This window comes from Callorhinus ursinus, unplaced genomic scaffold, assembly GCF_003265705.2.
Source record: "Callorhinus ursinus isolate GAN/ISIS: 27379988/994484 unplaced genomic scaffold, GSC_fseal_2.0 scaffold24, whole genome shotgun sequence".
Taxonomy (NCBI): Eukaryota; Metazoa; Chordata; class Mammalia; order Carnivora; family Otariidae; genus Callorhinus; species Callorhinus ursinus.
Window position 1 is genome coordinate 6,366,066 of NW_027397086.1, and position 24,131 is coordinate 6,390,196.

The 24,131-nt window shown below is 40.1% G+C and overlaps 1 protein-coding gene and 1 pseudogene across 8 annotated transcripts in view; both read right to left on the reverse strand.

Moving 5' to 3' along the window:
- The window catches only part of GAPVD1 (GTPase activating protein and VPS9 domains 1), a 79,772-nt gene extending 65,625 nt beyond the window's left edge, over positions 1-14,147 (reverse strand). For 6 of the 8 annotated variants that reach the window (XM_025887949.2, XM_025887946.2, XM_025887948.2 and 3 more), the window contains exons 1-2: positions 13,978-14,146; positions 6,495-6,542 (exon numbers count right to left, since the gene is read on the reverse strand). The gene's annotated coding sequence lies outside the window, so the exon portion shown is untranslated. Of the gene's footprint in view, positions 1-6,494; positions 6,543-13,977 lie in introns of all 8 variants that reach the window. The other 2 variants (XR_003211459.2, XM_025887950.2) reach the window with 1 other exon arrangement.
- A 1,933-nt stretch (positions 14,148-16,080) lies between these two features.
- Positions 16,081-23,990, reverse strand: LOC112836729 (hypoxanthine-guanine phosphoribosyltransferase pseudogene; annotated as a pseudogene).
- Between the last annotated feature and the right edge of the window lie 141 nt (positions 23,991-24,131).

Genomic DNA, 24,131 nt, shown 5'->3' on the forward strand with positions numbered 1-24,131 from the left:
TCACAGGTCAGATTTCTATATACCCTCTACTTAGAATCCTTTGCCCACTCTTGTCATTGGCCAGTTAAATCTCACTTAGGTATCAGAGCCCAGCTCAAACCAAGGAATCTTTCCTAGCCATTCTCATACTTTCTCATTTGGGCTCATCTCTATCACAGCATTTTATACTGTTAGCAACAAAATGTTGTTTTCTCAACAAAACTCCAAGTTACCTGAAGTAGGGAGATAGTCATCTTGGTATCCCCACTGTTTAGCAGACAGACTGATGTTTAGCAGGTACTGATTTAATGTCTGCATTTATAAAAAGTTAATAAAGGACTGAGTGATGATGAGCAATGTGCTAATTAGGAATCAGCCAACTGACTTCTAACCAGTTCCAAAATAATTAAAGAACAGTAACTAAATTTAAGTTGAAAATATCTACTATCTTTCTAATAAGCATATGTGAAATAATTATTAATGTACTAAAAAAAATTTCCTCACAATTAAGAAATAACTATCAGGGCGCCTGGGTGGCTCAGTTGTTAAGCGTCTGCCTTCAGCTCAGATCATGATCCCAGGGTCCTGGGATCGAGCCCCACATTGGGCTCCCTGCTCCGCGGGAAGCCTGCTTCTCCCTCTCCCACTCCCCCTGCTTGCGGGAATTCCCTCTCTCGCTGTGTCTCTGTCTGTCAAATAAATAAATAAAATTTTCAAAAAAAATTTTTTTAAATATAAAACTATCAATAAGCGGAAAAAAGGAAACAATGATACTTTAATATCTTCAGTTGGTATATCTGAAACAATACTAAACCACTGTAGGAAAAAAAACAGACTTAGTACCAACTCTTCCTGGCACAAGAACAAGGAACCAAAAGGCACCCTACTTGGAAGATGCAAGTAATATAAAGCCAGAGAGTATTTACATCTCAAGTTAACACTACACCAGACTTCTTGTTATGACACCAAAATTCTAGACCCTACCAAAGTAAATAAAATCCAAATAGATGTAGATTTTACCCCCAATACACTACTCATTTTCCAGAACTAAAGAAGACAGATCACAAAAATAATGAAATACATGCATACCCAATAGCCTGTGGGTTAAGCTTGGATTTTATTATACAACTGAACTGAGATAACATCAAAACCTGGACAGTAAAAAAAAAAACAAAAAACCTGGACAGCAAATATGCATTACTTCGTAAATACTAATGTATCCTCACTTGTTCCAGTTCAAAAACCCTGACTTTTTAAAGTATTACTTAAAACCATTACTAATGTAACTGGCAATATTAAACAAGATTGAGTTTGAAAGACACTAGGTGAGTTATGGTACACCTCCGCCATCGAATACTACACAATTATTAAGGAGACAGAGGTACACAGAAAGTTGTCCATCATCTACCATTACATGAAAAAAGCACAGTGCAGAACAATACGCATGGTAAGACCCCAGAGGCAGCTAAAACACATCACTTGAGCAAGACTACCTGGACTCAAATCTCAGGTCTGCCATTCACTAGCTGTGCAACCTTTGGTAATTACTTCTCCTTGCTTAACTTTTTTCATCTGCAAATGGATATAAAATAGAATCTAATTCATAAGGTATGTTCACAGGGTTGTGAAGATTTAACAAGTTAATATACCTAGGGGCACCTGGGTGGCTCAGTTGGTTAAATGTCCAACTCTTGATTTTGGCTTAGGTCATGACTGCAGGAATATGAGATCGAGCCCTACGTCAGGCTCTGCACTGGGCATGGAACATGCTCAGAATTCTCTCTCACCCTTTCCCCCTGTCCCTCCCCCCTCAAAACAACAACAACAACAGGTTAATATATGTAAAGCACTATGCAAGCACAAGCGTTAACTATAATTTCTGAAAAAAAAAAAAAAAGAAAAAACCCAAAACGTATAGTATGTACATGTATATGTGGGGAAGAAAAGCTTTCATTTTTTGCATTTTTTTAAAGTTTATATATATATATATATATTTTTAGTAATCTCTATACCCAACATGGGGCTCGAACTCACAACCCTGTGATAAAGAGTCACATGCTCTTCTGACTGAGTGAGCCAGGCACCCCTTTTCTGCATTGTTTTCAGGTTTGTTTGTTTAATTATTATATATGATGTTAATCACCATACATTACATCCTTAAGTTTCTGATGTAGTGTTCCATGATTCATTGTTTGCGTATAACACCCAGTGCTCCAGTTTTTTGGGTTTTTTAAGATTTATTTATTTTAGAGACAGAGCACACACATGAGCAAGTGGGGGGTAGGGGCAGAAGGAGAGGGAGAGAGAATCCCAAGTTGACTTCATGCTGAGCACGGAACCCAATGCAGGGCTTGATCCCACAACCCCAAGATCACAACCTGAGCCAAAATTGAGTTGGATGCTTAACTGACTGTGCCACTCAGGTGCCCCTTAAGTTTTGTGGGGGTTTTTTTGTTTTGTTTTGCTTTGTTTTAAGATTTTATTTGAGAGAGAGAGAGAGAGAGCATGCATACGAGCAGGAGGGAGGGGCAGATAGAGAGGGAGAAAGAGACTCCCCTCTGAGCAGGGAGCCCAATGCGGGGCTCCTTCCCAGGACCCTGAGATCATGACCTGGGCTGAAGGCAGATGCTTAACCAACTGAGCCACCCAGGCACCTAGTTGTTGTTGTTGTTGTTGTTTTTAAATAAAGAACATTACTTTAGTAATTTAAAAAAATGAGAACATAATAAAAACTTGGCACTAAGACCCCCCCCATGCTGAAAGATTTGCTAGTGCAATTACTTAAACACTCAGGACCAGACAAATTCTGTGAATAACTATATATTAAAACTGTGAAAGTTTTCAAGTGCAACAAAAAGGACAGTACTTCTGGACACAGTTCAACAATAACAAGCTACACACCAATAAGCAGAACTACAACGGCTTTAAAATTACGTCCTTTGATTTCCCAGAAGCAATAAATTATACAAAAATATGCACCCAATCTAGAAATGGGTATCAGGAACTTTCACAATTAGATAAATCTCCATTAATTTTATTAGTCTGAAATTAAATACCACCAAATCTAATTTCCTATTCAATAATCTCTAATGAAAACTCACTAAGACATACATAAACCTGGAGTTCAAGATAAACCAAATGATTTTTTAAAAACCTAAAATCCTTAGAACCCTTTGAGAATTTTTGAGAGGAAGATTTCACCACCTCACATGCTTTGAGGAAGCTTTGGTCCCTTGGATAAACGTAGCTTCCTCCATAAATACAGTGAGTGTATAAAACAACCAGAGAAGAGCAGAAAGAACTTCAAGCTTCAGCTGCATTTTTTGCTGAACTGTAATACTGGTAAAACCTGTTTCAAGATCCAAGAGTCCACCCTAAAAATTAGGGAAGGTATATAAACAGCAGGCTGTCATGTTCATTTTATCACATTTACCAGAATGGTATCTCATAAAATTATAAATATGATCAAACTTCAAGGAGCATTATTATCATTGAAGGAAACTCCTTTATTTATAAATAAATAGCAAATAAATCTAATTAAACAGCTTTTCAAAAAGAAATCAATCATTAAGATGCCTCCATAGAATTATGAAATTCCTAATTTTAACTAGTTTAATGCCTACAAAAAAAGAAAGAACTCAAAAATGCTAGTTATTGTTATCATTAATGATGGAACAGAAACTTACTCATAAGGAGGTTTAACAGGTCACTTTTCACAGAATCCAAGTTGGCCCATTACAACCTTGAATAGTTAAGATATTAAAAAGAGGACTCAAAGACTCCTTGGGTTCTAAAGGAGGTACTAAAGATGAAATAATTCTGCAAAAAGAATTCACCTAGTCTTTCCTAAGCTTTTCAATACAGAAATCTGTATTTGTAAACTTTTTGCAATTCTGCCTTGTGACTTTTAGACCTAATGTATTTTTGTCAGGTAGTAATGATTTACAAATAAGGGAAATAAAATCAATAGATGGGGTCAGAGTTTTGTATTAGAAAATGAAAGGAGACAGTTTAGAATGGGTTAAAAATAGATGCATTTAGGGGCGCCTGGGTGGCTCAGTTGGTCAACTGTCTGCCTTCAGCTCAAGTCATGATCCCAGGGCCCTGGGATCAAACCCTGCACTGGGCTCTCTGCTCAGTGGGGAGTCTGCTTCTCCCTTTCTCTCTCCTTCTGCCTCTCCCCCTGCTCACGCCCATTCTCTCTCTCTCTCCCAAATAAATAAAATCTTAAAAAACAAAAGATGAGTTTAGCCTAAGTCCTAAAAACTTTAAAAATACATGTATTTGGATAAAATTAAGACTGCTTAGGAAGATAATTTGACTCTGATTCTGTAAAAAGAAAAATAGGCTAATATCCCTTGATTAATTCTTTTGTTCTTTAAATTTTCCAATTTTAATCCTTTCAAAGATTCACATAAAATAAACTGGAAACATAAATTAGTAAGTAAAAAAATAAGGAAGAACTGAACATGTTTGACGACATGCTTCCCACTAGTGTCTAGCGTGGGTGTACTGGCATTATAAGGGAGCAAGACCAAGCAAGCATCTTTTCGGACAGAAACATTAATGAGCAGACATCTTGCCTGCTTTTACAGTTACAACAGTAGACTTAAAGCCTTATATTTTAAAAACAGCATACAAAAAAGGTGTATACAGAGATAATTTTGGTTTGAGATATATATACATATATATATACACACACACATATATATACAATTACACTGTCAGCGTTAAGCTATTTTTCCTTTAAACATTTGCTTAACCATTCATTTATATATATTAAATACAACCACCTGAAGTATCAACAAATATTCACTTCTGACTTTTGCATTGCAGAGTTCAAAACTGGGTTTTGGGGGTACCTGGCTGGCTCAGTTGGAAGACCATGCAATTCCTGATCTCAAGATCTTAAGTTTGAGCCCCACACTGGGTGTACAGATATAAATAAACTTAAAAACACACACACACACACACACACACACACACACAAAACCTGGGTTTCAGCTTAGAAACAATGAAAAACTGCCCTACTGAAAATGTTTTTACAAAATCATAATACATATTGAAAAATATTCCAAAAAATGAGAAATATATAGGTAAGTATAAAGAAAGAATTTTTTTTTAAGATTTTATTTATTTATTTGACAGAGAAAGAGACAGCGAGAGAGGGAACATAAGCAGGGGGAGTGGGAGAGGGAGAAGCAGGTGTCCCGCGGAGCAGGGAGCCTGATGCAGAGCTTGATCCCAGGACCCTGGGATCATGACCTGAGCCGAAGGCAGACGCTTAACGACTGAGCCACCCAGGTGCTCAAGAAATTTTTTTTTTAAAGATTTGATTTATTTATTTGACAGAGACAGAGACAGAGACAGCAAGAGAGGGAACACAAGGGCGCCTGGGTGGCTCAGTTGGTTGGGCGACTGCCTTCGGCTCGGGTCATGATCCTGGAGTCCCGGGATCGAGTCCCGCATCGGGCTCCCTGCTCGGCGGGGAGTCTGCTTCTCCCTCTGACTCTCTTCCCTCTCGTGCTCTCTGTCTCTCATTCTCTCTCTCTCAAATAAACAAATAAAATCTTTAAAAAAAAAAAAAAGAGGGAACACAAGCAGAGGGGAGTGGGAGAGAGAGAAGCAGGCTCCCCACTGAGCAGGGAGCCCGATGCGGGGCTTAATCCCAGGACCCTGGGATCATGACCTGAGCTGAAGGCAGACACTTAACCGACTGAGCCACCCAGGTGTCCCTAAAGAAAGAAATTTTAATTACCTATAATTTAAAAACAAGAGGGACGCCTGGCTGGCTCAGTCTGTAGACCACGCAACTCTGGATCTTAGGGCTGTGAATTCGAGCCCCACACTGGGTATGAAGCCTACTTAAAATTTTAAAAGAAATAACAAAAACAAAAAATAAAAACAAGAAATCAAATAGCTCGGTGCCCAAAGCCTCTTCTAAAATGTGTACATGAGGGCGCCTGCGTGGCTCAGTTGGTTAAGCAACTGCCTTCGGCTCAGGTCATGATCCTGGAGTCCCAGGATCGAGTCCCACATTGGGATCCCTGCTCAGCGGGGAGTCTGCTTTACCCTCTGACTCTCCCCCCTCTCATGCTCTCTCTCTTCCATTCTCTCTCTCTCAAATAAATAAAATCTTTTAAAAAATATATAAATAAATAAATAAAATGTGTACATGATATAGAAATTATTGATCCTAGTTCCTTTAAAAATGAAAATACCTTGATTAGGATTATTTAAGGAGCAAAAGCTACAAATAATTCTATGCAAACACAAGTTTGGGTGGTTCAGATATAAAAAAATACATAATTGAAATTCTCCATGACTATGAAAAGATTAACTCCAGAGAAGGAATTATATGTAGCAAAAAAGACAGAAGTTGAAGAGGAAAAAAAATTAACCATTTGAGAAATTTTTTTCAAGTACTAGTCTTTCCACAGCAAGTAACAGAGATTCCACTTATATCAGCCTTTTACAAAAAATAAAATTAAATTAAAAAATAAATCATACTTTACCTTGCAGAATCCTAGAGTAATGTGTAACCAACTCTGTCCAATAAAATCCTAAAAAAAATTAAAAAAAATTTTTAAATAAACTGAAATGTCTTATTATTAGAAATATATCCACTTACCCTCTTCAATTTTCTACAATAATTAGGGGTAATTTTTCCAAATGCCATTATGAGGCAGCAACACCTTGTAAGGTGGGAAGCACTCTATGCTATCACTGGAAAGCAGCTCACAAACTCACAGTGGAGCCAACTGGGTGAAGTGAGAAGTGACAGCATTGTGATAGTGGCCAAGAAGGCACCAGAAGACTAAGGCTTGTTTTAAAGTCAGGGATGTGGTACCAAGGTGGAAAAGAGTTAAAGATTGAGAGCTGAAGTACCAAAAGATAACTAGCAATTACTAAACGAAAGCCACATTCCTGATGCTTTTCATCAATCCTATCACCCCCGCTTTACAGATGAGGAATCAGGTTTAGAAAAGTCAAACAACTTACTGCCTAACCACTCAGCTATCATGCAGCAGAGAATTCAAAACTAGATTTGTCTGACTTCAGCCCACACTCTTCATTTCCCCATGCTGCCTCTCTGGCTCTTCTTCAGAATATTGACTTCAGGTTCCCTGTGAGCAATTTCACTGTAGTGAGCACTAGGAAGGGAGTGATACACCTGCAGGCAAATGATCACATACTATCACCTGGGTAGCCTCAATTTTTCAGTATTTCTTCATCTCAAGCTACCTTTACAATCTTTCCTACCATTTTTCCATTTCACAGACCTAACACACTAGCCAGAAAAAAAAAAAAAGAAAAGTAAAAAGACTTGGATATTCTAATTTACAAATTCTTCTTCGTGCTTCAGCTTATTCCTTCACCGGGAGCCCTTCTCCAATAGCCCTATAGCCAATTACATCTGTGCTTTTCAATCCAGTTCAAATGTCATCGCCTTCATACAGCATTCTCTGATCTTCCACTCTCCCATTCAGTGGTAGTATCTCCAATCTAAATCTTCTTTACCCTTTATACTGGTACTTCTATAAACAACTCATGAGTCTGATTAAGTTTTAAAATAATCACTTCAGGGGCACATGGGTGGCACAGTCGGTTAAGCCTCAGACTCTTGGTTTTGGTGCAGGTCATGGTCTCAGGGTTGTGAGATCGAGCCCCATGAATGTGTGGTGGTTTTGGTTTGAGCCTGCTGAGTTGGAATCCTACCTTCCACAGACTGTGGGACTTTGGCAAGTTACTTAACCTCTATGTGCTTCAGTTTCTTCTTTAAATAGGACCTACTACGTAGGGTAGTTGTGAGGATTTTATACGTCAGTGAAAGTAAAGCATCTAGCATGGTGCCAGCGGGGAGTGCCGCTGAGCAGGGAGCCCGATGTGGGACATCCTGCAGGAGCAGAATGCCTATTAGCCAGATACAGAATATGTGTCCCTTCAGCTACTGAAATGTAGCAGAACAAGTTACTTTTTTTTTATTTTATTTATTTTAGAAAGAGAGAGGGAGGGCGCCTGGTGGCTCAGTCGTTAAGCATCTGCCTTCAGCTCAGGTCATGATCCCAGGGTCCTGGGATCGAGCCCCACATCGGGCTCCCTGCTCCCCAGGAAGCCCGCTTCTCCCAACTCCCCCTGCTTGTGTTCCCGCTTTCGCTGTGTCTCTCTCTGTCAAATAAATAAAATCTTAAAAAAAAAAAAAAAAAGAAGAAGAAGAAGGAGAGAGGGAGTGGGGAGAGGCAGAAGGGGAGGGAGAGGGAGAAAGAATCTGAAGCAGACTCAGCACTGAGCACAGAGCTCAACACTGTGAGGTCACGACCTGAGCTGAAACCAAGAGTTCGATGCATAACCAACTGAGCCACTCAGGTGCCCCAGAACAAGTTACTTTATGGATTGAATGCCCTGTGCACAGTGGTACACAAATATTTATTAGTGCTCTGCTAAACAATTTCACATTAGACTCTGAAACTTTGATATTTTGATATAAAAATATTTGATGTGTTTGATATTTTGATATGGAAGATAGGTTGAAGAGTGTGAACTGAGAAATGAATAAATATATAAGTATAAAATTCTGGGTATAGCCCCAACACATATTGCATGTATTATTACTCTGTGTGCAGGTTTAGAAGTCTAGTGTCTTAAACCAGTGCTGGTGTTTTTTAAAGATTTATTTATTTGAGAGAGAGAGAGCACACATGTGGCGGGGGCGGGAGCAGAGGGAGAGGGAGAGAGAAACTCAAGCAGACTCCATGCCGAGCATGAGCCCATCACTCAGCTGCATCTCCTAACCCTGGTACCATGACCTGAACCAAAACAAAGAGACACTTAACGAATTGCGCCATCCAGGTGCCCCTTAAACCAGTGCTGTTTAAAACAAACATAACGTGGGGCGCCTGGGTGCTTCAGTCGTTAAGTGTCTGCCTTCGGCTCAGGTCGTGATCCCAGGGTCCTGGGATCGAGCCCCATATCGGGCTCCATGCTCAGCGGGGGGTCTGCTTCTTCTTCTCCCTCTGCCACCTCCCCACTGCTTACATTCTGTCTCTGTCTCTAATAAATAAATCTTTTAAAAAGGGGAAAAAAGATTTTTTTACATTAAAAAAAATAAAAGAAGGGGGCGCCTGGGTGGCTTGGTTGGTTGAGCGTTTAACTCTTGATTTTGGCTTAGGTATTGATCTCGGGGTTGTGGGATCAAGCCCCATGTTGGGCTCCATGCTTAGCAGGAAGTCTGCTTGAGATTCTCTCCCTCTGCCCTTCCTCCTGCTCACACAAGTGCATGCTCTCTCTCTCTAAAATAAATAATCTTTTTTTTCTTAGATTTTATTTATTTATTTGACAGAGAGAGACACAGCGAGAGAGGGAACACAAGCAGGGGGAGCGGGAGAGGGAGAAGCAGGCCTCTCGCAGAACAGGGAGCCCAATGGAGGGCTCGAGCCCAGGACCCTGGAATCATGACCTGAGCCAAAGGCAGACACTTAATGACCGAGCCACCCAGGTGCCCCTAAAATAAATAAATAAATCTTTAAAAAAATAAAATAAAATAATCACTTCACTGATCCCTTATTAATTACAAAGGAAAAAGGGTGCCTTTACAATATAAATCCAGTAGATACTACTTTATTCAAATGATCAAATTTATATCAATAATGAAACTGACATCTGGTGCCTCTGATGGGATACACTGAGACCTAAAATCAACTACACAGCATTCCAACCAAAAATGTTTAACCTGAGTCTGATCATGCAGAAACATTCAGACAAATCCAAATTGAGGGGCATCCTACAAAACAACTGGTCTGGATACCTACAGTCATGAGAGACACCCTCTGCCCCGCCCCCTCCAAAAGGCTGGAAAACCCATCCAGATTCAAGCAGGCAACTAAATGCAATGCAAGCTCCTTAAATGAATCTTGGGTCAAACACAAAACCAAATATCTAAGGACAGTATTGGGACAACTGGGGAAATTTGAATAGGTACTCTACGTTAAAAAATAATATTATATCCATGTTAAATTTCTTGAGGGTGACAACTGAATTGCAAATATGTAGAAGAAAGTGTTTGTTCTTGGGAAATACATACCCGTATTTAGAGAGTAAAGTGTCCTGATGGTATCTATACCTAACTCCCATATGGTGCAGCAAAAAATGGGTCTACTAGTGCATAAAGCAAGCAAAGCAAAATGTTAACAACTATGGAATCTAAATGAGAAGTACAAAGGTATTATTATACTACTGTTGCAACTCTTCTGTAGGCTTACAATTTTTCAAAGAGTTGGGAAACAATACTTAAAAGTTATGGAGGGGGGTAGGGTGCCTGGCTGGCTCAGTCACAGGAGCATGCAACTCCTGATCTCAGGGTCGAGAGTTCAAGCCCCACGTGGGTGTAGAAATTACTTAAAAAAAAAAGTTATGGATTCAAAACAACAAAATCAACAGAAAATAGGGAAAGGTGCAAAGATGACTTAGCACTTGTATTCTGCCTTCCAGAATTAACTGTTAACATCATCATAGTTGCTTTTAGTCTTTAAAGAAAACTTATGGTATCATCCCCTTTGCACCACCTTCACCCATTCTTATTGCCCTCCAGAAGTTGTGAAATTATGAGGCAGGGTATGCCCATTTTCAACTTTACTAAATAACTGCAAATGTTGTCCCTCAAGGCAGCTGTACCAATTTAAACTCCTACATCGTTTAGAATTTGTCCTACATAGAAACTGTCCCACAGCAGTTTCTAAATTACCATTTTCAGAGACATCTTCACTAACTTTGATACTGTCAGACATTAAAATTTTTTTATCAATCTGATGTGAAAAATTCAGTGTCATTTATACCAACCTAGGATCACAAAGTAAAAGAATCTTAGCAAAATAAGAACTTCATCTACAAACCCTTCCTTTTATCACAACATTATAGAACACTCAGGATAATCAAACCTACATGGCAGCAAGTACTAAGAATAATCAGTCCCCACATGAAACCAAATGGCCATGAAAGCACTGCATATGCTTGGGAAATAACCTGTCTTTTAAAAAACGTAAGATGAAAAGGTTCAAATTCAACCCAGCAAACATAATACTATTTGTAAGATTTTAAAAATAGATATTTTATTACTAGAAATAAGTAACCTAGCTCTTATAAATTAACTCATTTACTCATTCATCAAGTATTTACTGAGTACCTGTTATGTGCCAGCCACTATTCTAGCACAGCGGCAAAGACAAAATCCTTATTCTCACAGAGCTAACATTCTAATGGAAAGACAAAAATTAAAAAAACTAATATACAAATAATATGATATCAGACAGATACATGCTATTAAAAAAATAAAAGGGCAGGGACAAAGAATGACAAAGGAAGCAGCGTAAGGACAAAGTACCAGGCAATATCTCTCCAAGGCAGTGATTTTTGTCATAAGGTGTGTTCAATTCAACATAAACTATTTCACCACCAATATCTTTTCATAAAATACTCTTCTTCACTTTTCCATACCCCCTTATATTTTTTCCAGAAAAACAAAAGTTTGCTGTAGTGGTTTTTCCACTATTGTTATTATTTTAGAGGGAAAAAAAAAATCTCACGCAGAGTATTGACAGGTGCTTTACAAACAGTTGCAAATTTCAAGTCCCACATACTCTAAAGAAATGTTAATTGTGGGGCGCCTGGGTGGCTCAGTCATTAAGCGGCTGCCTTTGACTCAGGTCATGGTCCCAGGGTGCTGGGATCGAGCCTGCATCGGGCTCCCTGCTCAGCGGGAGGCCTGCTTCTCCCTCTCCCACTCCCCCTGCTTGTATTCCCTCTTTTATGGTCTCTCTCTGTCAAATAAATAAATAAATCTTAAAAAAAAAGTTAACTGTGATCTATCAGTGAGAAGTCTGATGCCAAAATAAAACTGAACTGTAGGAATTTAAAATGGAATTTTGAGAAAATGATTTACTAATTCTCCCAACTCTATCACCTGCACGTTTACTTTCTATCATACAGGAAAAGAATAATAGCAATAGGAAAAATATATCTGAAGAGAGATCCTGTAGTTTTTACTTAAGGACAAAAATATTAGAATTTTGGGGCACCTGGGTGGCCCAGTTGGTTAAGCGTCTGCCTTGGGCTCAGATCATGATCCTAAGGTCTTGGAATCGAGCCCCACATGGAACCCCACTTCCGCCCGACTCCCTACTCAGCAGGAAGTCTGCTTCTCCCTCTGTCCCTTCCCCCCCCACACTCATTCTCTCTCTCTCAGATGAATAATAAAATCTTAAAAAAAAAAAAAAGAATATTCCCCTCTTTAAAAGCCACACTACCTACATGAGTTAAAGAAAACCAGCACGCATAAAATTTCCTTTCACAGGCTTACACAAGAGCTTAGAAGGCTTCAGCCACTTAGAACTAGGCGGTGCCTTACTACAAAAATCTAAGGGCCAAATATTCACTTCCCTTTTTTCCTCAGATTATTTTGCTGATTCCCCATGAGGTATCTGCAGTCTATCTTTCAAAATTATTACTCTGACCCAGCCAAATCTTCTTTTACTTCTCTGTGTACAAAATTCCCTTTCATCTATACTATAACCCTATCTGCCTTGTCTTTTCTTAAAAAAATAAATAAAAAGATTCAAATATCCTTCCAGGCTGACTTATGGATCCCCAAACACTTCTACCTCAGGAGTTCTTAATCTTTTTGCACCATGGATCTTTTTGGTAGTCTGGTGAAGCCTATGGACTCTCTCTGATAGATTTTTTTATTTTTATTTTCTTGATTGATTGTAATCTCGACAACCAACGTGGGTCTGGAGCTCATGACACTGAGATCAAGAGTCACACACACTACCAACGGAGCCAACCAGGCACCCCTCAGATTGCTTTTAAATACATAATTAAACATATGAAATCATGAAAGAAACCAATTATATGGAATTATTTAAATATAGTGATTTGGTAATATATGTGCAGTTTTATCATCACATTAAATAACAAGATCTGTCTAATAATGCCATAAATTCAAAAAGATTATAAGCATAAGTGATATTTTGAGATATCTGAAAAAACTGTAAACATGATACAAAAATATTTGTAATTTTTATTGGTGACAAAGTCACAGGCATTGCTAATTCCACTGTGGTTTGTTGCCTACATTCATAATTGAAGGAACTAATAAGTTAGTTACCAGATGATAAAAATAGATGTGATTTTATCCCCATTCTAGTTCAAAAATCCCCTATATTCTGTCCACCAACTGGTGAATTCCCAGGTTAAAATACTTTCTAGTTCAAAGCTGTGCTCAAACTGACTTCTGTCACAAATTTTAAAATAAAAACAATGATTCCTCCCTTGGCCTAGCTCTCAACTGAACATATCACCACGCCTGTTTTTCCACAGACTTATACACAGAACACTGTTTATTTCTATGGTTTGCCTAGCCAGCACCCATTTAAAATTTGACAGTCAGTAAAAGGTGAAGTTGAAGGAAAGGAGATGGAAGCAACCAACAGTCCCTCACTTCCAAGACATCCAACACAAGTGGAAAGATGCCAAGTATACTGTGTGTGTGTGTGTTTTTCGAAGGTGGGCTGCCCCCAGACCGTGAGTCCAGCTTGTCAAGAGTCCCCGAAGCATGACATCTTAACCAGCGACGCTCAGAAGATAGTCCATCTCCTTCTCGCCTCCTATGCTCAGTTCTCTACCTGCCAGGTCGCTCGCCTGGGGCTCCCACCCGAAGCCGCCCCGCCGTTCTCCGGTCCCTTCCCATCCCATCCCCCACGCGTCCCTCCCTCCCGTCTGCCCCCGGCCGCCCTGGCCCCCGGGCGCCGCCACATCTGTCCCCTGGGCCTAGCCGTGTGTCCCCCCTACCCCCACTTATACCGACACGGGAGGGAAGGGCCCGGGGGTCAGCTGGACTGGGTGGCCCGGCCATTAGGCGCAGGCTGCGGCCCTAGGCCAGACCAGCCCGGCCGCCAGGGAGCGAGCCGCGCACTTCGCGCGAGTTAACCGGAGACGCGCACTCACCACCGGGATTACACGGAGGAAGGCACCCAGGTCTCCGCCGTACCGCCACTCGGCCTCAGAGCCGTCACCCTTGCCGCGAACTGCCACTGCCACTGCCACCGCCGCCGCCGCCGCCGCCGCCGCCGCCACTACTCGCTAGCTGGCTTTCCTGCGTCCTGCGGCGGCGCTGCCGCCACGCCATCGCGCGTGCGCGGCGCCGCGGGGGCCCCTGGGACTGGTGGTTCGCGCGGCCGACCAGAGCGGTCCTTCCGCTTTAGCCAGCCCAGTCAGCCACCGGCTTGAGCGGTCGTGGGCGTCTGCGGTATCGCGAAGCGCCTTCCGGAAAATTGTTCCTCAGCAGACGCGCGACCTCTCTTCCGCGTAGGGTGCTGCCGGGTGTGAAAAACACTCCTGTGCAAGTACGTGTAAAGTGTAAGATTTAGAGCATTAGCATCTTCGGTAACAAGTGTCCGTTGCCCGGGACACATCACTCGACTCACACACGCGCTCGCTCAGACACACCATCTCTCTCTGTTAAAAGTTTCCCAAGTTGCCTTCAGGGGTATCTGGATTTTCAGTTTTAAACCTGATTTCCCAGTCCTCGTTTTATCTTTTTACTTACTGTAAATTTGACCAGTTTTTTGACTGATTTATCTGATAAAATTTTATTTTACAAAAATAACTCAGGTACATTCAAATGTCAAGTTAACGGAGCCGAATAGTCATAGAAACTTTAGAATTGGAAGACGCCTTAAAGGTCATTAGTCCAACTCCCGCCCAGGCAGGAATTCTCTCTTGTACATTCCAGCCAGATGGTCTTCCAACTTTTTTTTTTCTTTTTAAGATTTTATTCATTTGAGAGAGAGCGAGCAGGAGCAGGGGGAGCGGCAGAGAGAGAAGCCGACTCCCCGCTGAGCCAGGAGCCCGACATGGGGCTCCATCCCAGGACCCGGAGATCACGACCCCAGCGGAAGGCAGACGCTTAACCGTCTGAGCCACCCAGGTGCCCCCGTCTTCCAACTTCTATTTCCACAGTTTGAATTTCAGGGAGTTCACTATCTTAAGTGAGATAGCCCGCTCCACTGTTGGACAGCTCTAAAGGTTAGAAAGTTGTGCCTTGGGTGAAATCGGTTTCCCTTTACTTCCTTCCAGTGCTGGAAGTTCTGATGCCTGGAGCAATATAAAATGTTTTCCATTTGACAGCCTTTCAAAAAATTGAAAACAACGATTATATCCTCCAACACTGGGAGTCTCCAGGAAAAAAAAAAAAGTAACATTCAGTTTTCCAACTATTTCAAATGTGAATCAGCTCCCACACTGTTTTCCATTCAGTCATTCTCCTTGATGTATTACCCTTAAAAATATTTTTTTAAATTTCAATGCTAAAAGCTAACCGAACCATTACATTTACTACATTTCTTTTCTAAAATTCACTTTCAAACAAGTAATACAGAAATTCATTCTTGGCCTTAAAAATTGGCCAAAAAATTGTATACAATACAAATAAGTCAAAAAAAAATCCCCTTGATTCCCATCCAATTCCACCCAAAGGGAGCCACTCTTGTCAATGATAGGTATCTACCGGGGCGCCTGGGTGGCTCAGTCGTTAAGCGTCTGCCTTCGGCTCAGGTCATGGTTCCAGGGTTCTGGGATCAAGCCCCACATCGGGCTCTCTGCTCGGCGGGAAGCCTGCTTCTCCCTCTCCCACTCTTGTTGCTTGTGTTCCCTCTCTTGCTGTGTCTCTCTCTGTCAAATAAATAAAATCTTTAAAAAAAAATGATAGGTATCTACCTAGATTGGGGGGACATAAATAGGATCACGTTGTACATACCATTCTGTTCTTTTCATTTAAAAATAAATCCTGAGCTTCATTCCATATCAATACATAAAAATCTACCTCAGTTTTGAAACTTTGCACAGTATATCCATAGTATCACCTACCATAGTTGATTTAGCATCCCCTATCGATTTTGACATTTAGGTTGACTGTACATTCTGAATAACAAAAAATACACGTGAATGAATGATGTTATATTTTAACATAGTTTAAAAAATTTTTTTAAGATTTTATTTATTTATTTGACAGAGAAAGAGAGATAGCAAGAACAGGAACACAAGCAGGGGGAGTGGGAGAGGGAGTAGCAGGCTTCCCGCTGAGCAAGGAGCCCGATGCAATGCAGGGCTCGATCCCAGGACCCTGGGATCATGAACTGAGCCAAAGGCAGACGCTTAAGGACTGAGCCACCCAGGCACCCCAGTTTAAAAAATTTTTTAAGGGAAAAATTTTTTAAAGCTCTGGCAATCTGTAAACAACAACAAAAAAATTCAGTAACACATGGATGGAAGCTGTTCTACACAGGTGGCAGATAGTATTTCTTTATAAGATGCTTTTTGCCCTTTGGAACAGCCCAGTCGCAAGCAAAGGACAAGACTACAGTCATAACCTTACTCCATGTTCTGGGCCCTAGGTTGTCTTACACTGGCTCCCACTGGCAGGCTCAGAAATAGTAGCAGTACTCAGAGATGGATTTACTATGAAGCTGATGGAGCTTAGGATTTAGGGCCCCCCACTTGCCTAGGAATTCTTCCAAGGCCCAAGCAATTCAGTCAATATGGTTTTGCAACATTTGCCAAAGAATTTTTAATTATTGGCTCAGTTGAGGGCAACAGATAAAAGCCCAAAACTTGAGAATACTGAAAATGAGGAAAAAGACGCCTATAGAACAGAGTCATAAATTATGCGACTTGCACTTCAGCACAGTGAAATCTACTATAAACCTTATCCTTCTAGGGTGTCTTGGTGGCTCGGTTAAGTGTTCAACTCTTGATCTCAGCTTAGGTCTTGATCTCAGGGTCATAAGTTCAAGCCTTGTGTTGGGCTTCACACTAGGTGTAGAGCCTAAAACAAAACAAGCAAAACAAAAAACCACCCCTTATCTTTCTATCAGTATCAGGGATGTCCAGACTGATGAGAGCTGTCATGTTAACGCAAAATCAAATTTTGGTACATTACCTGTATTTGTTTTAACCTATGACTATAACATATGAAATAACTTTAATGTAATTATATCTTTTTTTTAAGATTTTATTCATTCACTTGAGAGAGTGAAAGCAAGGGAGGTCACAGAGGGAGAAGCCGACTCGCCACTAAGTGGAGAGCCCGACGTGGGGCTCAATCCCAGGACCCTGAGATCGTGACCTGAGCTGAAGGCAGACCCTTAACTGACTGAGCCACCCAAGCACCCCAATGTAGTTATATCTTAAACATCTTTCACTGACCTTTTTTGTTCTCTTGTATTACTTTTATTTTTTTAAGTATTTTGGAATTTATTGATTTGTATTTAAAACAAACTGTTGACAAAGATTCACAAGAAATAATCTGAACAAGCAGAAAAATACTGAAACACTAAAATAATTCAAGGACACATGGTTTATCCAACAAAACAATACCTCTTAAATGCTGTCATTGATACAAAAACTGACTGCTTCTTACTTTTCTAAACACAGTGGCATAATTAACAATATTCAATCACTTGTCTTTTCCTGAATATATAAAAATTAAAATGCCAAGTAAAAATTAATATATCTTCTCTTTAAATGTTTCCTACAAATACAATTTCAATATTTTCATTCAACAGTGGTGTGGTTTAAGAGTTTTCATTCACAAGTGAAACAACAATCCACCCAAAGGGAACTGATAGTCTATAGGCTCATAGTGCAAATAAAGACTTTAGGAATGCAGCAAATGACATTTCTAACAAACATACCAAACAGATAAAATTCTTAGAAGGAACAGGCAAGAAGCCCCTCTAAGCAGCTGGCCACAGAACTAGAACATTTGATCATTTTACTAGTGATTTCAATGGGACTCTAGATGTTTCCAAATTCAACTTGAACTCTCATCTTGGGCTTTGTATTTTGCTTCTCCAGTTTCACTAATGACACAAACATGATTCAAATCCCTGAAATATTCATTATAGTCAAGGGCATATCCTACAACAAACTTGTCTGGAATTTCAAATCCAACAAAATCTGGTCTGTATCCAATACTTTGAGGAGTCCTTTTCACCAGCAAACTTGCAACCTTGACCATCTTTGGATTATACTGCTGGACCAAGGAAAGCAAGGTTTGCATTGTTTTGCCTGTTTCAATTATATCTTCAACAATCAAGACATTCTTTCCAGTTAAAGTTGAGAGATCATCTCCACCAATTACTTTTATATCCCTTGTGGACTGGTCATTACAGCTTTTCAGTCTGATGAAGTCTACAGTCATAAGAATGGATCTATCACTGTTTCTGTTCACTGCTTGAATGTAACCCAGCAGGTCAGCAAAGAATTTATAGCCCCCCTTGAGCACACAGAGGGCTACAATGTGATGGCTTCCCATCTCCTTCATCACATCTCGTGCAAGCCGTTCTGTCCTGTCCATAATTAATCCATGAGGAATAAACACCTTTTCCAAATCCTGAGCGTAATGATTAGGTATACAAAATAAATCTAGGTCATAACCTGGTTCATCATCACTAATCACAATGCTGGGGCTTCGTGTTGCCATAATGGAGCTGGCTGGTGCGTGGACGGAGGGCAGTTCTCTTCTGTATTACTTTTAGTTTTAAGTTCTTAAAGGCTTTTCAAGCTCAGTAAATTCCTGATAGATAAACAGGGATTTTTTTTTTAATAACAAGAAAATGTAGACAAAAAAGTAACATACTTACAATTTACTCTTTGAAAAACATAGATATCAACAATTTTAATAGCTACATAATGTTTCATCATCTTGAAGTAACATAATTTATCATTTCAAAACAGAAAATTGTTCATTCCTGATAAATATTAAATATTAAATTAATGCAATTTTTAAAAAATTCTAGAATACAGAAATTGAGATTTAAGACTTTGTAAAGCATATTTAAAAATAATGGCATAGTATTATCATACTGTTAAGTAACTTACTTTTCTTATTTAACAATATATAATAGGTTTGTTCTGCCAACTTGACAAGCTAATTCTAAAATTTATATGGAAATACAAGTACCAAGAATAGCAAAACACACTCCTGAAGGTGGAAGGACATGTTCTACTGGATATCAAGCTATAGTAATTAAGACAGAAGTTAATATGATAAATGGTAAAAATCTAAAGACTGTAACAATAAAGTTAACTTTCTTATCGAAGAGGGATATAGGGTCAGCTGGGGTGAAAAAGTGAGGACTTCTTGGTGCTGACAACATTCTTTTTCTTGATTTGGATATTGAATACCTAGGGCTTTATTTTATGATTATTCATTAAACCGTACACTTGCATTTTATGTACTGTTCTGTATTCATATTACAATTTATAATAATAAAGTTTAAGATATGTAAAACATCCAGCACATAGCAAATATTCGATTAAGTGTAGCTACTATTGACATTAAAAAAAAAAAAGAGGCAGTGGATTTGTGACAATCTCTAAGAAATATAGCTAACTGGATGGAAGCAGAACCATGCATGTAGCATGCTCCATCACCAGTTTTAAAATAGGGATATACACACACTGCATATGAGTATGAATAAAACCTATCTAGGCTACACAAGAAAGTGGTGACTGTGGTTATCTTTACCAGTGAAGAGGAATAAGGCTGGGGATAGGGTGGCAGGCAGATTTATTTTCATTGTATATTGTACCCTTTGGATTTTATACCATGTACATATATTTCCTGTTTTATTTTTAAGCATTTATTTAAGTAATCTCTACACCTAACGTGGGGCTCAAACTCACGACCCCGAGATCAAGAGTTGCACACTCCTCTGATTGAGCCTGGCAGGCGCCCCTATATTTCCTATTTTATGTACTTCTTTTTTTTTTTTAAGATTTTATTTATTTATTTGAGAGAGAGAGAGAATGAGAGATAGAGAGCATGAGAGGGAAGAGGGTCAGAGGGAGAAGCAGACTCCCTGCTGAGCAGGGAGCCCGGTGCGGGACTCGATCCTGGAACTCCGGGATCATGACCTGAGCCGAAGGTAGTCGCTTAATCAACTGAGCCACCCAGGCGCCCCGCTATATTTCCTATTTTAAAAATTTAGAGATTTAGGATACATATTATCACTCAAATTCTATAGAAGTAGCTCTATATAATTAGTAGCTTATTTTACTTCAATGGAAAATTTAAAACAGAAGAAAAATTAAAACGTTTTCTGTACAAAACTAAAATGCTTTTCAATTAATCAAATACAGGGGCGCCTGGGTGGCTCAGTCTGTTAAGTGTCTGCCTTCCACTCAGGTCACAATCCTGGGGTCCTGGGATCAAACCCCACGTTGGGCTCCCTGCCCAGCGGGGAGTCTGCTTCTCCCTCTGCCTTTTCCCCTGCTTGTGTTCTCTCTCAAATAAGTAAAAATCTTAAAAAAAATTAAAATATTTTTAAAAATCATAAAATACCTTTATCGTAACAACAGCCTTGTGAGGAAGCAAAATTATATGTATTTTACAGGCTAGTAAACAGAGATTCAGAGAGATTGACTTGTCCTAAATCATAGCTAGTTTAGTGACAGAACTAGAACTCTAGTTTTTATGCTTCCAAACCCCATGGGCTTTTCTATCATACTATCCGACACAGCATGCCCTCCTAAATGCCTTCCACCGGGTAAGGGGGGGAGGAAAGAATAGAAGATGCACTACTTGTAACTTTTCATTTGTCTGTGGGGAAGGTTCCCTATTATAAAATTCACTTTTAAAAAGTCAGGACAGGGGCGCCTGTGTGGCTCAGTCGTTAAGCGTCTGCCTTCGGCTCAGGTCATGATCCCAGGGTCCTGGGATCGAGCCCCACGTCAGGCTCTCTGATCAGTGAGGAGCCCACTTCTCCTTCTATCTCTGCAGCTCCCCCACTTGCGCTCACTCTCTCTGTCAAATAAATAAAATCTTTTATTTTTTTATAAAAAAAATCTTTAAAAAAAAAAGTCAAGACAAAGAAAACTAATTGCATAGCACATTGCACTTTCAAAACACACACACACACACACACACACACACACACACACACACACAGCTACATGATTTATACCTAGTATTGTTCCTGGCTCAGGTGTCAGGGAGATACTTTTTACTCTTCAGTTGTTTAATAAAGGTTAAGGCCCAGTCTCTCTTTTCTTTTTTTTTTTTTTTAAGATTTTATTTTTTTAAAGTTATCTCTACACCCAATGTGGGACTCAAACTTACAACCCCAGGATCAAGAGCCACATGCTCTACTGCCTGAGCCAGCCAGGTATCCCTACAATCAGAGTTTTCTTGAAGTAAATGCTCTAAGAAAAGGGAGGGTCAGGGGTCTAAGGGCCCAGTCTCTTAATACAAAAGACATCTACATAGCCAATAGAAGACAGTAATTAGAACATTTAAAAAAAATTTCCAATAATCCGTCAAATTCAACATAATCACCAAACTTTACTTTCCATTGAAAGAAATCTTGAAAATTGACTCTCAAGAGATGGTTTTCTTGAAGAGCTTCTAAAATTTCTTCTCATAGTATATTCACATGATTTATAGCATTCCTATTATCCTACAACTTCCCACTTTTCTAACCCCCCCACAGTATCTTATCTAATCCTGAAAACAAGCCTACTAAAACCAACAGGACAGAAATCCCTGACATTCAATAGATGAAAAAATTGAGGCTCTGGTAGGTTTTTCTCCCAAGATCATGTGCCTTATCTCTTAGCTGTGTATTCTCCCCAACAAAGGATGTGGAAAATTCTTAATTATCAGGGTCTAAACATTCAATTTGTCAATTACACAAGTCTTTTCCTTTTCCTTCCTGTTCTATGCCCGTAATTCCCTTTCAAAAAGGAAGATTTAGGAACTAAATGACATCCAGTCCTAATCAGTCCTAACTCTACTTAGCTGAGATCAGATGGGAAATAGAAATCTATTTTCTCACCCAAAGGAGCACAAGTGAAACGAGCTGGTTTAAATTACTGGATAAAAATCTACATTTGTCTATCACTCATTATCAAAATATTTGCAAACTATGTAACTACTCTATACCCTAAACAAGATATACATCTTATAAACCCAAAACTCAGGATGATAATCTAGACTACAGAAATTAAAAGTCAAATTGCCAAGGCTCAAATCCTGGCTCCCTATCTCCTCAGCTGTGTAATCTCCTGGGCAAGTTTCTTCACCTCTCGGGGCTTCAGATTCCTTAGCTCTAAATTAAGGTTTAAAAAAAAAAAATGCTTTCATAAGAATTAAAAGAGAAAATGCACATAAAGTGTTTAGCATAGTATCTAGCGCTTAGTTAAATATTGATAATTTGGCATCAATACTATTATTGGCATTTAACATTCAGGAAACTAGATTTATCTATGCACTTTTCTGTTCAATCCATAAAAGATCGCACTTCGGATTATACAATAATATACACCTAATATACTTGGTTTTAAGAAAGATACTACAACCACCAATATACTCTTTGGAAGTTAGCCAGATACCACTTATCTAAATCTTAGGAAAAAGAGAGTTGCAAAAACGATTACTCCATCAATCAAGGAAAAGGCTGAAACTGAGAGCTTTGTTTTTAAGGGAAATGGATGTTATATACACAGTTTCTTTGAAATGATACGAAGCTCTAAAGTGGCTGGATGGTGATTTCTATCTTAATAATGAACTGATGCAACCTATAGAGGATCAGTATTACAGCAGTATTACAAGCCCTGTTGTAAGATGGGTGATGCAACTTCTATAGTCAATTCTGAGTCACCAGCACAACCTCTGAGAAGCACTGAAGGAGAAAGGAAAATTCTTGAGTATTGACTCCAAGGCTGAACATCTTAGTAAACTGTAAGATGTTTCAGTGCTATCTGGATAGGGTATTATGAATACCATGAACCTCAAATATACATTTAGTGGAAAAATACTGGAGTCATCAGTTCCTATGATAATGTCCCATGCATTTTTTGTAAGCATCTCAAAATATTTTGTATCAGACCTTTGGTCTGCCCATAGCAGGTCCTCCAAAAAGATTTGTTGAATGACTTAATTAAAAAAAAACTAAGAGCATTGGCTATGGAGCCAAGCTGACTCGGATTCAATTCTAACTCCATCACTTACCAGCTCTATGACTTTAAGCTAGTTATTTAATATTTCAGTCCCAATTTTCTCATCTGGAGAATGTGAAATGCCAAGTATTAAACTGTAAGGACCGAATGACATAGGAAACAGAACAATGCTTGGCACATTGTAAGTCTAAAGTAGATAGTAGTCTCTATTATTTTTTGCTACAGGTTTTTATACAAAAGGCAATTATCAAGACGTCTTTGTCTATCAGATGGGTTTAAGCACAATCTGACCTTTTCCAAGAAGAATGAAGTTACAAAGGTATCAAGAATAATGGACGAGGAAGGCTGCAAATGATAACCCGGGGCCGCAAAGAAAAAAAAAGATGAGCAGAGGTCAGAAGGCAAGGGGCGGCAAGCTGGAAAAAATGATACATCCCAAGGCGGGAGCGATGGCATTAGTAAGCTTTTCAGACCAGAGCGGGCGCGTTCAGTGTGGTATGGCCGTAGACAGGAGAGGGTTGCCACACGGGTGGGGACTCAGGGCGAGGAGGTAGTTACTTTGGCCAGGTCTGTGACTTACCGTGGGGGAGGGCAATGTGGAGAAACCTGGTATAGACAAAGATAGCTGGCTAGCGAGAGCAGGGCCGACAGAATGGCTAGGAGCCCACGCTCCGCGGCCGTGCAGTGCTCCGGCCAGGCCCCAGCTCGAGGGCTGCGGGCCGGACAGCAACAAAAAGCCCTGAGGCTCGGACACCCCAGCACCGTAGCCGCTATAAAGGGCAATGAAATTTGTTCTGAGGTGATCACAGAATCTACGCTGAGACCTGCCCGCCTGGGATGGGTTGGAAGCTGGGAGGAGGAAGAGCCGCTTCCCGCTTCGAGATGAAGGACGGAGGAGGGACAAGCGGACAGTACAGAAAGAGAAGCAAAGGACCCGAATTCCACCACCTCGAGGGAATCACACACACCACACTGGCCCGGGGCCTCTAGGGCCCAGCGTGGAGGCGGGACTTCTGCCTTTACCGGCGGAAACGGCCTCCGGGTGAGAGGTCGCACGAGGGACAGGCAGCTGCTAAACCAATGGGGCCTGCGCCTGGGGCGGATGTTGCCTCCCATTGGTGGCTGTCGGGTGCGGCCAG